This window comes from Hemitrygon akajei, unplaced genomic scaffold, assembly GCF_048418815.1.
Source record: "Hemitrygon akajei unplaced genomic scaffold, sHemAka1.3 Scf000090, whole genome shotgun sequence".
Classification (NCBI taxonomy): Eukaryota; Metazoa; Chordata; class Chondrichthyes; order Myliobatiformes; family Dasyatidae; genus Hemitrygon; species Hemitrygon akajei.
Window position 1 is genome coordinate 2,841,261 of NW_027331976.1, and position 11,916 is coordinate 2,853,176.

An 11,916-nucleotide genomic window follows, 5' to 3' on the forward strand; every position below is an offset into this window, starting at 1 on the left:
TTGCCCAGTGTAATATGAGAAGCCCTGCCTGTGGCAGAGGGCACAGAGCAATGGGGCAGTCGGACTGTTGTCAGGGTGGACAGTACTTTAGAGAGACAGAATCAAAGCTTTACCTGTTTTTTTTTTCTTTTGCCAGTCACCATAAAATTCCAAAAGATCACTTGTTCTTTCAAAAAGAGTTAATGAAATTAAAAATGCTGGAATTTTCAGCGGGTGACGCAGCGGGTTTGCACAGAGAAAGTTATCGAAACCTTACGGAGAGGGAGGGTGAGAGAGACCTGGATGAAGGTGTGGATTTTCCGAGACCGGGGTGAAAGGGTAACAGAGGGAGCCAGAGGGGAGAGGGGAGAGGGAGAAGTGAGAGAGACCTGGAGGAAGGTGTGGGTTTTCTGAGTCGAGAGGGAGTAAATGAGGTGCGAGTGCTGGAATGAAGCTAAATAGAGTGTGGGTCTGAGGGCGGCGGGATAAGGTGAATGTAGGGAGAGGGAGAGCAGCTGGGAACATGGGGAAATGTTCAAACAAGCCACCGAGAGAGGGGGAGGAATGGGCTGATGGAATTGAAACGGGAAGGATTCAGGGAGCACGTCAGAGTGTCGATAGCCGAGTTAACTGAACAGCCCTTCCTCCTACCTGCCCTTGGGACTAACCCGTCTCAGCCTCCACACCCTTTCACTCATCGTTTCCCCAGTCGCCACACTCCGGTACCGGGTTACAGGGTCACGTATCTATCGCGGGGATGACTGGAATGGACATGACTCCCAAATCTCCACCCAGTCGGGAGAGGGATGAGTGACCAGGGGGATGGAAACGCGAGAGTGTGAGCCATGCTGAGGCCGGGCTGGGGGGAGGGGGAGTCCGAGTAGTGGCGACGCAAACGTGGAGAGACAGAGACAGGACAGGGAGGAGGGAGACTTGAGATGGGGGAGGCCAGAGGGAGGGTTCCCCTGCTCGACCTGCCGTTCTGTGCAACGTGAATGACGCTGTCAGAGGAGACGACTGCATTTCAGGGGTGTGTAATGTTGCTGGGAAGAGATGCGACCTGCTGATCCCGAGGTGTTTGTTGCTGTTTTGACGGGCCTGTGCCTCCCGTTCGCTGCCGCCGTGGAGTTATACAGGCCCTTTGTCCCGGCTCCTTTGTGCTGACCGCGACAGCTGAGTGGGACCCATTTGCCCGTGTCTGTCGCACACTCCTCAAACGTTTCCTGTACACGTACCTGCTCCAATATCTTTTAATCGCCATCATTGTACCCACTGGGGAAAGGTTTAAAAGGGACCCGAGGGCCAACGTCATCACGCAGAGGGCGGCGCGTACATGGAACGAGTTGTCGAAGAAAGCAGCCGAGACAGGCAGAATAACAACAACTAACGGACATCTGTATCAATACGTGGACTGTTCAGGTTAAAGGGATTTGGGCCAAACGCGGGCAAATGAGACTCGTTCATCCTGGTGCCTTGGTCGGTATGAGTCACGAGGGCCAAAGGGCCGGATTCCATGATGTGTTCCCTCATGGGTCTTCTCAGCGTGATCTTAGGCTTTCATTGCCTGTCGAGACTCTATCAGGCCTAACACCATGGGGCCTGATCTTCAGCACCAGATATCCCCCTTCTTCATCGTCTTCCCTAGAGCATAGAACATTGCAGTTCTTCTGCCCACAATGTTGTGCCAACACATTAACAATCCCCACGGTCTATTTTACCCTTCTCTGCCCCAACGCTCCCCGCTTTTCTGTCATCTATCTGGCTACCTAAAGTCTCGTAAATGTCCTGAATGTATTTGCTTCTAACACCACCCCGGTATTGTGTTGCCCAGAGCTCTTTGTAAAAAAAAACAGCCGCAGCCTCTAACATTCCCTCTTTCCTTCCCTTCGGTCATCTTAAAATTCTACCCCTTCACCTTCATCATTTCCACATTGGGGAAAGGGTTCTGGCTGCCCACTCGCTCCGTGCCTCCTATCATCTTGTACACCTCTGTCTAGTCACACCTGACCCGCCCTCGCTCCAAAGACAGACGCTCCAGCTCATTCAACCTTTCATCATACGGCATGTTCTCCAATCTAGGCAGCATCCTAGTAAATCGATTCCGCACCCTTCCCAAACTTTCCACCTCTCTCTGATAATGAGGCGACCATCCCTTCCTCTGATCCAACCATGTTCTGTACAGTTGCATCTCTACTCTTTCAGCTGCTTGCGATCTCCCTTCGGATTTTTTTCCTCGTGTTCCCGCTGACTATTGTGGGGTACCCAATGAATTGATTACTGCTCTAATTTCTCTCTCCACGGGGGAGAACGTCTTCACTCAGAGAGAGCTGTGAGTGGGGAACGAGCGGCCAGTGGAAGAGGTGGACGGGAGATTGATTTCAACATTTCAGAGAGGTCTGGATGAGTACACGGATGGGAGAGGTATGGAGAGGGACGGTGAAGATGCGGGTCGATGGGACTACGCAGAGTAATAGTTTTCCATGGACTTGGTTAGGCTCAAGGTCCCGTTCCTGCACTGCAGTACTCTGTGACTCCTCAGACACGCGTTCAACTCCCTTCCCCTCCTTGTTCTTCCCTCACAGTAACACCCTCCTCTTCCCCACCCCGGGCATTAACACCCTCCTCTTTATATTAACTACCCCCCCCCCCCGCCCAAATGTCCGGTGACAGCGGACACATGTAGGGACACAAAGTACACTGCAGATGCTGGGGTCAAAGCAACACGTACAACACGCTGGAGGATCTCAGCAGGTCGGGCAGCATCCGTGGAAAGGAGCGGTCCAGGTTGGGTGGGAGGAGGGGAGGGAGAGGGCTCAAACCCGAGTTCCCGGAGATCATCAAAGCCCAGCGGAAGTAGATGAGAATCCAGGATCACCGGCGACATCCAGACCCGACCCCTGAGGGGGAAACTGGATCCTGCCCTGCGCCGGGGGAGTGCCGAGCCGGAGCGGGTGCTGAGGCTCACTGCGCGCTCCCCTGGAGAAAGCACGGCTGGTGGAGAGAGGGAGAGGTGGGGAGAACGGGAGAAGAGCAGGAGAGGAGGGGTGGAGAGATGGAGTGGAGAGGTGAAAAAATGGAGAGAAGCTGGAGAGAGAGTTGGAGTGAGATAATGGGAAAGGGAAAGATGGAGTGAGATTGGGATGTGAAGACAAAAGATGGGAGAATAAGATAAAGTGAAGATAGAGGAATGAGGAGGAGGACAGATGGTGTGTGAATGCGAGAGAAAAAAGTTTATGAGAAAGGATAGAGTGGTTGAGAAAATGAGAGGGAAATATATAGTGATGTAGAATGACAGGGTGGGAAAGGTGGAGGGAAGAAATGGGAGCCTCGTACCAGAGGAAAGGGTCAGACTAAAGGACACACATTTACCAGGAAGGTGAGAAAGAATTTGTTCCCTCCACAACTGGTCTGAGGGAGAGAGGGGGAGGGTAAAGAATGCAAACTTCACAGAGACAGCACCGGGGACGGGGATCGAACCGGGTCTTCAGAGAGCAATGGAGTCAGAGAATGAAAAAGAGATGCAATGAAAGAGAGAAAATGGAATGAAAGGGATGGATGGGAGATAAAGGAGTGAAAGAGAATGAGATAGAGAGAGAGATAAAATGATAGGGAGGGATGGGGTGAATGTATGTGAGGGAGAATGAGAGAGAGTGGGAAGGGTAGAGAGAACATTGGAAGAGAGAAGGGAAACGGGAGGAAAGGATGAAGGCTGACAGTGTGCAGATATACATACTCTTCCCTATACAGGGATATGGTGCCATGGGGGAGAGAGGGAAGGACAGAATGAGCTTACAGGAAGGGAGGGGAACAAAATAGGCACATGAGAGAGGAAGGGTCCAGTTTCTTTCGCCATGTCCTCATTATCACTCAAACCACCCCCCACACCGTCAGGATAGACGCTGCAAATTCCCCCAGGTCCAGGAAGGGTCTTGCGCACTCCCCATCCCAGCCACCCACCCGAATGATCTGTACACACACTCCCTGACCTCCCGCCACCCACTGTTTCTGCCCTGCCCACTCTCCCCAGCAGAGGGAGCCAATGCTCAGCTCTCCACATTGACCCGCAATTACAGATGATATAAAAGGAACACATCTCTCAGAAACTTGCGTTCGGACAGTTCCATGTTTATTGAGTACGCACAACAAGCAATAGCAATGCAAATCATCAGCTTCACTTCCAAATAATATTCAGGAATGTCAAAGATCCCTTGGATTTCAACCCTTCAAACCCTTGCAGACTGAGGACACATTATACCGTCTCTGCACTCTGTTCTCCGACGCCCTGTCCCAATCTCCCTCTCACCGTTTGTGGGAATCTGTGGTTAGAGATCGACTGACTTGCTCGATGTGAGAGATGGAAATGAGAGTGTATCAGAGATAGAAACAGATGGAAATGAGAGTGTATCAGAGAGAGAGAAACAGATGGAAATGAGAGTGTATCAGAGAGAGAGAAACAGATGGAAATGAGAGAGTATCAGAGAGAAACAGATGGAAATGAGAGTGTATCAGAGAGAAAGAAACAGATGGAAATGAGAGTGTAACAGAGAGAGAAACAGATGGAAATGAGAGTGAATCAGAGAGAGAAACAGATGGAAATGAGAGTGTATCAGAGATAGAAACAGATGGAAATGAGAGTGTATCAGAGAGAGAGAAACAGATGGAAATGAGAGTGTATCAGAGAGAGAGAGAGGTGGAATAAAACTGTGTGTCAGAGAGAGATGGAGAACAAGAGTGTGAGAGAGAAATATGGAGAACGAGAGTGTCAGAGAGAGAGAGATGGAGATCGGATGTGTCGGGGTGTTCTTCCTCACTACATCTACAGACCATGACGCACTCATGGTTCTGAGTTTTTACCAAAAAGCGATTCATTATTTCACACATAATTTCAGTTCGATCAACTAAGAGCAAATTATTGATGATCTATTAATGCAATGAAGCCCAGTATCAGCTAATTTTCCCATTTTATTGTAAACCCAAATGTGTGTCTCACACTGACCCAGTCCTGTAGTGAGGTGTGTCGGTGTTTACAGACCGTACACTGTGGAAGGTGTGTGACGTCTCACACTGACCCAGTCCTGTAGTGAGGGGTGTCGGTGTTTACAGACCGTACACTGTGGAAGGTGTGTGACGTCTCACACTGACCCGGTCCTGTAGTGAGGGGGTGTCGGTGTTTACAGACCGTACACTGTGGAAGGTGTGTGACGTCTCACACTGACCCGGTCCTGTAGTGAGGGGTGTCGGTGTTTACAGACCGTACACTGTGGAAGGTGTGTGACGTCTCACACTGACCCGGTCCTGTAGTGAGGAGTGTCGGTGTTTACAGACCGTACACTGTGGAAGGTGTGTGACGTCTCACACTGACCCGGTCCTGTAGTGAGGGGTGTCGGTGTTTACAGACCGTACACTGTGGAAGGTGTGTGACATCTCACACTGACCCGGTCCTGTAGTGAGGGGTGTCGGTGTTTACAGACCGTACACTGTGGAAGGTGTGTGACGTCTCACACTGACCCAGTCCTGTAGTGAGGGGTGTCGGTGTTTACAGACCGTACACTGTGGAAGGTGTGTGACGTCTCACACTGACCCAGTCCTGTACTGAGGGGTGTCGGTGTTTATGGGGACCGTACACTGTGGAAGGTGAGTGACGTCTCACACTGACCCAGTCCTGTACTGAGGGGTGTCGGTGTTTATGGGGACCGGACACTGTGGAAGGTGTGTGACGTCTCACACTGACCCAGTCCTGTACTGAGGGGTGTCGGTGTTTACGGGGACCGTACACTGTGGAAGGTGTGTGACGTCTCACACTGACCCAGTCCTGTAGTGAGGGGTGTCGGTGTTTACAGACCGTACACTGTGGAAGGTGTGTGACGTCTCACACTGACCCAGTCCTGTAGTGAGGGGTGTCGGTGTTTACAGACCGTACACTGTGGAAGGTGTGTGACGTCTCACACTGACCCAGTCCTGTAGTGAGGGGTGTCGGTGTTTACAGACCGTACACTGTGGAAGGTGAGTGACGACTCACACTGACCCAGTCCTGTACTGAGGGGTGTCGGTGTTTATGGGGACCGTACACTGTGGAAGGTGAGTGACGTCTCACACTGACCCAGTCCTGTACTGAGGGGTGTCGGTGTTTATGGGGACCGGACACTGTGGAAGGTGTGTGACGTCTCACACTGACCCAGTCCTGTACTGAGGGGTGTCGGTGTTTACGGGGACCGTACACTGTGGAAGGTGTGTGACGTCTCACACTGACCCGGTCCTGTAGTGAGGGGTGTCGGTGTTTACAGACCGTACACTGTGGAAGGTGTGTGACGTCTCACACTGACCCAGTCCTGCAGTGAGGGGTGTCGGTGTTTACAGACCGTACACTGTGGAAGGTGTGTGACGTCTCACACTTACCCGGTCCTGTAGTGAGGGGTGTCGGTGTTTACGGACCGTACACTGTGGAAGGTGTGTGTCGTCTGACACTGACCCGGTCCTGTAGTGAGGGGTGTCGGTGTTTACGGACCGTACACTGTGGAAGGTGTGTGACGTCTCACACTGACCCGGTCCTGTAGTGAGGAGTGTCGGTGTTTACAGACCGTACACTGTGGAAAGTGTGTGACGTCTCACACTGACCCGGTCCTGTAGTGAGGGGTGTCGGTGTTTACAGATCGTACACTGTGGAAGGTGTGTGACGTCTCACACTGACCCGGTCCTGTAGTGAGGGGTGTCGGTGTTTACAGACCGTACACTGTGGAAGGTGTGTGACGTCTCACACTGACCCGGTCCTGTAGTGAGGGGTGTCGGTGTTTACAGACCGTACACTGTGGAAGGTGTGTGACGTCTCACACTGACCCAGTCCTGTAGTGAGGGGAGTCGGTGTTTACAGACCGTACACTGTGGAAGGTGTGTGACGTCTCACACTGACCCAGTCCTGTAGTGAGGGGTGTCGGTGTTTACGGACCGTACACTGTGGAAGGTGTGTGAGGTCTCACACTGACCCGGTCCTGTAGTGAGGGGTGTCGGTGTTTACAGACCGTACACTGTGGAAGGTGTGTGACGTCTCACACTGAACCAGTCCTGTAGTGAGGGGTGTCAGTGTTTACAGACCGTACACTGTGGAAGGTGTGTGACGTCTCACACTGACCCGGTCCTGTAGTGAGGGGTGTCGGTGTTTACAGACCATACACTGTGGAAGGTGTGTGACGTCTCACACTGACCCGGTCCTGTAGTGAGGGGTGTCGGTGTTTACAGACCGTACACTGTGGAAGGTGTGTGACGTCTCACACTGACCCGGTCCTGTAGTGAGGGGTGTCGGTGTTTACGGACCGTACACTGTGGAAGGTGTGTGACGTCTCACACTGACCCGGTCCTGTAGTGAGGGGTGTCGGTGTTTACGGGGACCGTACACTGTGGAAGGTGTGTGACGTCTCACACTGACCCGGTCCTGTAGTGAGGGGTGTCGGTGTTTACAGACCGTACACTGTGGAAGGTGTGTGACGTCTCACACTGACCCGGTCCTGTCGTGAGGGGTGTCGGTGTTTACAGACCGTACACTGTGGAAGGTGTGTGACGTCTCACACTGACCCGGTCCTGTAGTGAGGGGTGTCGGTGTTTACAGACCGTACACTGTGGAAGGTGTGTGACGTCTCACACTGACCCGGTCCTGTAGTGAGGGGTGTCGGTGTTTACAGACCGTACACTGTGGAAGGTGTGTGAGGTCTCACAATGACCCGGTCCTGTAGTGAGGGGTGTCGGTGTTTACGGACCGTACACTGTGGAAGGTGTGTGACGTCTCACCCTGACCCGGTCCTGTAGTGAGGGGTGTCGGTGTTTACGGACCGTACACTGTGGAAGGTGTGTGACGTCTCACACTGACCCGGTCCTGTAGTGAGGGGTGTCGGTGTTTACAGACCGTACACTGTGGAAGGTGTGTGACATCTCACACTGACCCGGTCCTGTAGTGAGGGGTGTCGGTGTTTACAGACCGTACACTGTGGAAGGTGTGTGACGTCTCACACTGACCCGGTCCTGTAGTGAGGGGTGTCGGTGTTTACAGACCGTACACTGTGGAAGGTGTGTGACGTCTCACACTGACCCGGTCCTGTAGTGAGGGGTGTCGGTGTTTACAGACCGTACACTGTGGAAGGTGTGTGACGTCTCACACTGACCCGGTCCTGTAGTGAGGGGTGTCGGTGTTTACAGACCGTACACTGTGGAAGGTGTGTGACGTCTCACACTGACCCGGTCCTGTAGTGAGGGGTGTCGGTGTTTACAGACCGTACACTGTGGAAGGTGTGTGACGTCTCACACTGACCCGGTCCTGTAGTGAGTGGTGTCGGTGTTTACAGACCGTACACTGTGGAAGGTGTGTGACGTCTCACACTGACCCGGTCCTGTAGTGAGGGGTGTCGGTGTTTACAGACCGTACACTGTGGAAGGTGTGTTACGTCTCACACTGACCCGGTCCTGTAGTGAGGGGTGTCGGTGTTTACAGACCGTACACTGTGGAAGGTGTGTGACGTCTCACACTGACCCGGTCCTGTAGTGAGGGGTGTCGGTGTTTACGGACCGTACACTGTGGAAGGTGTGTGACGTCTCACACTGACCCGGTCCTGTAGTGAGTGGTGTCGGTGTTTTCGGGACCGTACAATGTGGAAGGTGTGTGACGTCTCACACTGACCCGGTCCTGTAGTGAGGGGTGTCGGTGTTTACAGACCGTACACTGTGGAAGGTGTGTGACGTCTCACACTGACCCGGTCCTGTAGTGAGGGGTGTCGGTGTTTACAGACCGTACACTGTGGAAGGTGTGTGACGTCTCACACTGACCCGGTCCTGTAGTGAGGGGTGTCGGTGTTTACAGACCGTACACTGTGGAAGGTGTGTGACGTCTCACACTGACCCGGTCCTGTAGTGAGGGGTGTCGGTGTTTACAGACCGTACACTGTGGAAGGTGTGTGACGTCTCACACTGACCCGGTCCTGTAGTGAGGGGTGTCGGTGTTTACGGACCGTACACTGTGGAAGGTGTGTGACGTCTCACACTGACCCGGTCCTGTAGTGAGGGGTGTCGGTGTTTACGGGGACCGTACACTGTGGAAGGTGTGTGACGTCTCACACTGACCCGGTCCTGTAGTGAGGGGTGTCGGTGTTTACAGACCGTACACTGTGGAAGGTGTGTGACGTCTCACACTGACCCGGTCCTGTCGTGAGGGGTGTCGGTGTTTACAGACCGTACACTGTGGAAGGTGTGTGACGTCTCACACTGACCCGGTCCTGTAGTGAGGGGTGTCGGTGTTTACAGACCGTACACTGTGGAAGGTGTGTGACGTCTCACACTGACCCGGTCCTGTAGTGAGGGGTGTCGGTGTTTACAGACCGTACAGTGTGGAAGGTGTGTGAGGTCTCACACTGACCCGGTCCTGTAGTGAGGGGTGTCGGTGTTTACGGACCGTACACTGTGGAAGGTGTGTGACGTCTCACCCTGACCCGGTCCTGTAGTGAGGGGTGTCGGTGTTTACGGACCGTACACTGTGGAAGGTGTGTGACGTCTCACACTGACCCGGTCCTGTAGTGAGGGGTGTCGGTGTTTACAGACCGTACACTGTGGAAGGTGTGTGACATCTCACACTGACCCGGTCCTGTAGTGAGGGGTGTCGGTGTTTACAGACCGTACACTGTGGAAGGTGTGTGACGTCTCACACTGACCCGGTCCTGTAGTGAGGGGTGTCGGTGTTTACAGACCGTACACTGTGGAAGGTGTGTGACGTCTCACACTGACCCGGTCCTGTAGTGAGGGGTGTCGGTGTTTACAGACCGTACACTGTGGAAGGTGTGTGACGTCTCACACTGACCCGGTCCTGTAGTGAGGGGTGTCGGTGTTTACAGACCGTACACTGTGGAAGGTGTGTGACGTCTCACACTGACCCGGTCCTGTAGTGAGGGGTGTCGGTGTTTACAGACCGTACACTGTGGAAGGTGTGTGACGTCTCACACTGACCCGGTCCTGTAGTGAGTGGTGTCGGTGTTTACAGACCGTACACTGTGGAAGGTGTGTGACGTCTCACACTGACCCGGTCCTGTAGTGAGGGGTGTCGGTGTTTACAGACCGTACACTGTGGAAGGTGTGTTACGTCTCACACTGACCCGGTCCTGTAGTGAGGGGTGTCGGTGTTTACAGACCGTACACTGTGGAAGGTGTGTGACGTCTCACACTGACCCGGTCCTGTAGTGAGGGGTGTCGGTGTTTACGGACCGTACACTGTGGAAGGTGTGTGACGTCTCACACTGACCCGGTCCTGTAGTGAGTGGTGTCGGTGTTTTCGGGACCGTACACTGTGGAAGGTGTGTGACGTCTCACACTGACCCGGTCCTGTAGTGAGGGGTGTCGGTGTTTACAGACCGTACACTGTGGAAGGTGTGTGACGTCTCACACTGACCCGGTCCTGTAGTGAGGGGTGTCGGTGTTTACAGACCGTACACTGTGGAAGGTGTGTGACGTCTCACACTGACCCGGTCCTGTAGTGAGGGGTGTCGGTGTTTACAGACCGTACACTGTGGAAGGTGTGTGACGTCTCACACTGACCCGGTCCTGTAGTGAGGGGTGTCGGTGTTTACAGACCGTACACTGTGGAAGGTGTGTGACGTCTCACACTGACCCGGTCCTGTAGTGAGGGGTGTCGGTGTTTACAGACCGTACACTGTGGAAGGTGTGTGACGTCTCACACTGACCCGGTCCTGTAGTGAGGGGTGTCGGTGTTTACGGACCGTACACTGTGGAAGGTGTGTGACGTCTCACACTGACCCGGTCCTGTAGTGAGGGGTGTCGGTGTTTACGGACCGTACACTGTGGAAGGTGTGTGAGGTCTCACACTGACCCGGTCCTGTAGTGAGGGGTGTCGGTGTTTACGGACCGTACACTGTGGAAGGTGTGTGAGGTCTCACCCTGACCCGGTCCTGTAGTGAGGGGTGTCGGTGTTTACGGACCGTACACTGTGGAAGGTGTGTGACGTCTCACACTGACCCGGTCCTGTAGTGAGGGGTGTCGGTGTTTACAGACCGTACACTGTGGAAGGTGTGTGAGATCTCACACTGACCCGGTCCTGTAGTGAGGGGTGTCGGTGTTTACAGACCGTACACTGTGGAAGGTGTGTGACGTCTCACACTGACCCGGTCCTGTAGTGAGGGGTGTCGGTGTTTACAGACCGTACACTGTGGAAGGTGTGTGACGTCTCACACTGACCCGGTCCTGTAGTGAGGGGTGTCGGTGTTTACAGACCGTACACTGTGGAAGGTGTGTGACGTCTCACACTGACCCGGTCCTGTAGTGAGGGGTGTCGGTGTTTACAGACCGTACACTGTGGAAGGTGTGTGACGTCTCACACTGACCCGGTCCTGTAGTGAGGGGTGTCGGTGTTTACAGACCGTACACTGTGGAAGGTGTGTGACGTCTCACACTGACCCGGTCCTGTAGTGAGGGGTGTCGGTGTTTACAGACCGTACACTGTGGAAGGTGTGTGACGTCTCACACTGACCCGGTCCTGTAGTGAGGGGTGTCGGTGTTTACAGACCGTACACTGTGGAAGGTGTGTGACGTCTCACACTGACCCGGTCCTGTAGTGAGGGGTGTCGGTGTTTACAGACCGTACACTGTGGAAGGTGTGTGACGTCTCACACTGACCCGGTCCTGTAGTGAGGGGTGTCGGTGTTTACAGACCGTACACTGTGGAAGGTGTGTGACGTCTCACACTGACCCGGTCCTGTAGTGAGGGGTGTCGGTGTTTACAGACCGTACACTGTGGAAGGTGTGTGACGTCTCACACTGACCCGGTCCTGTAGTGAGGGGTGTCGGTGTTTACAGACCGTACACTGTGGAAGGTGTGTGACGTCTCACACTGACCCGGTCCTGTAGTGAGGGGTGTCGGTGTTTACAGACCGTACACTGTGGAAGGTGTGTGAC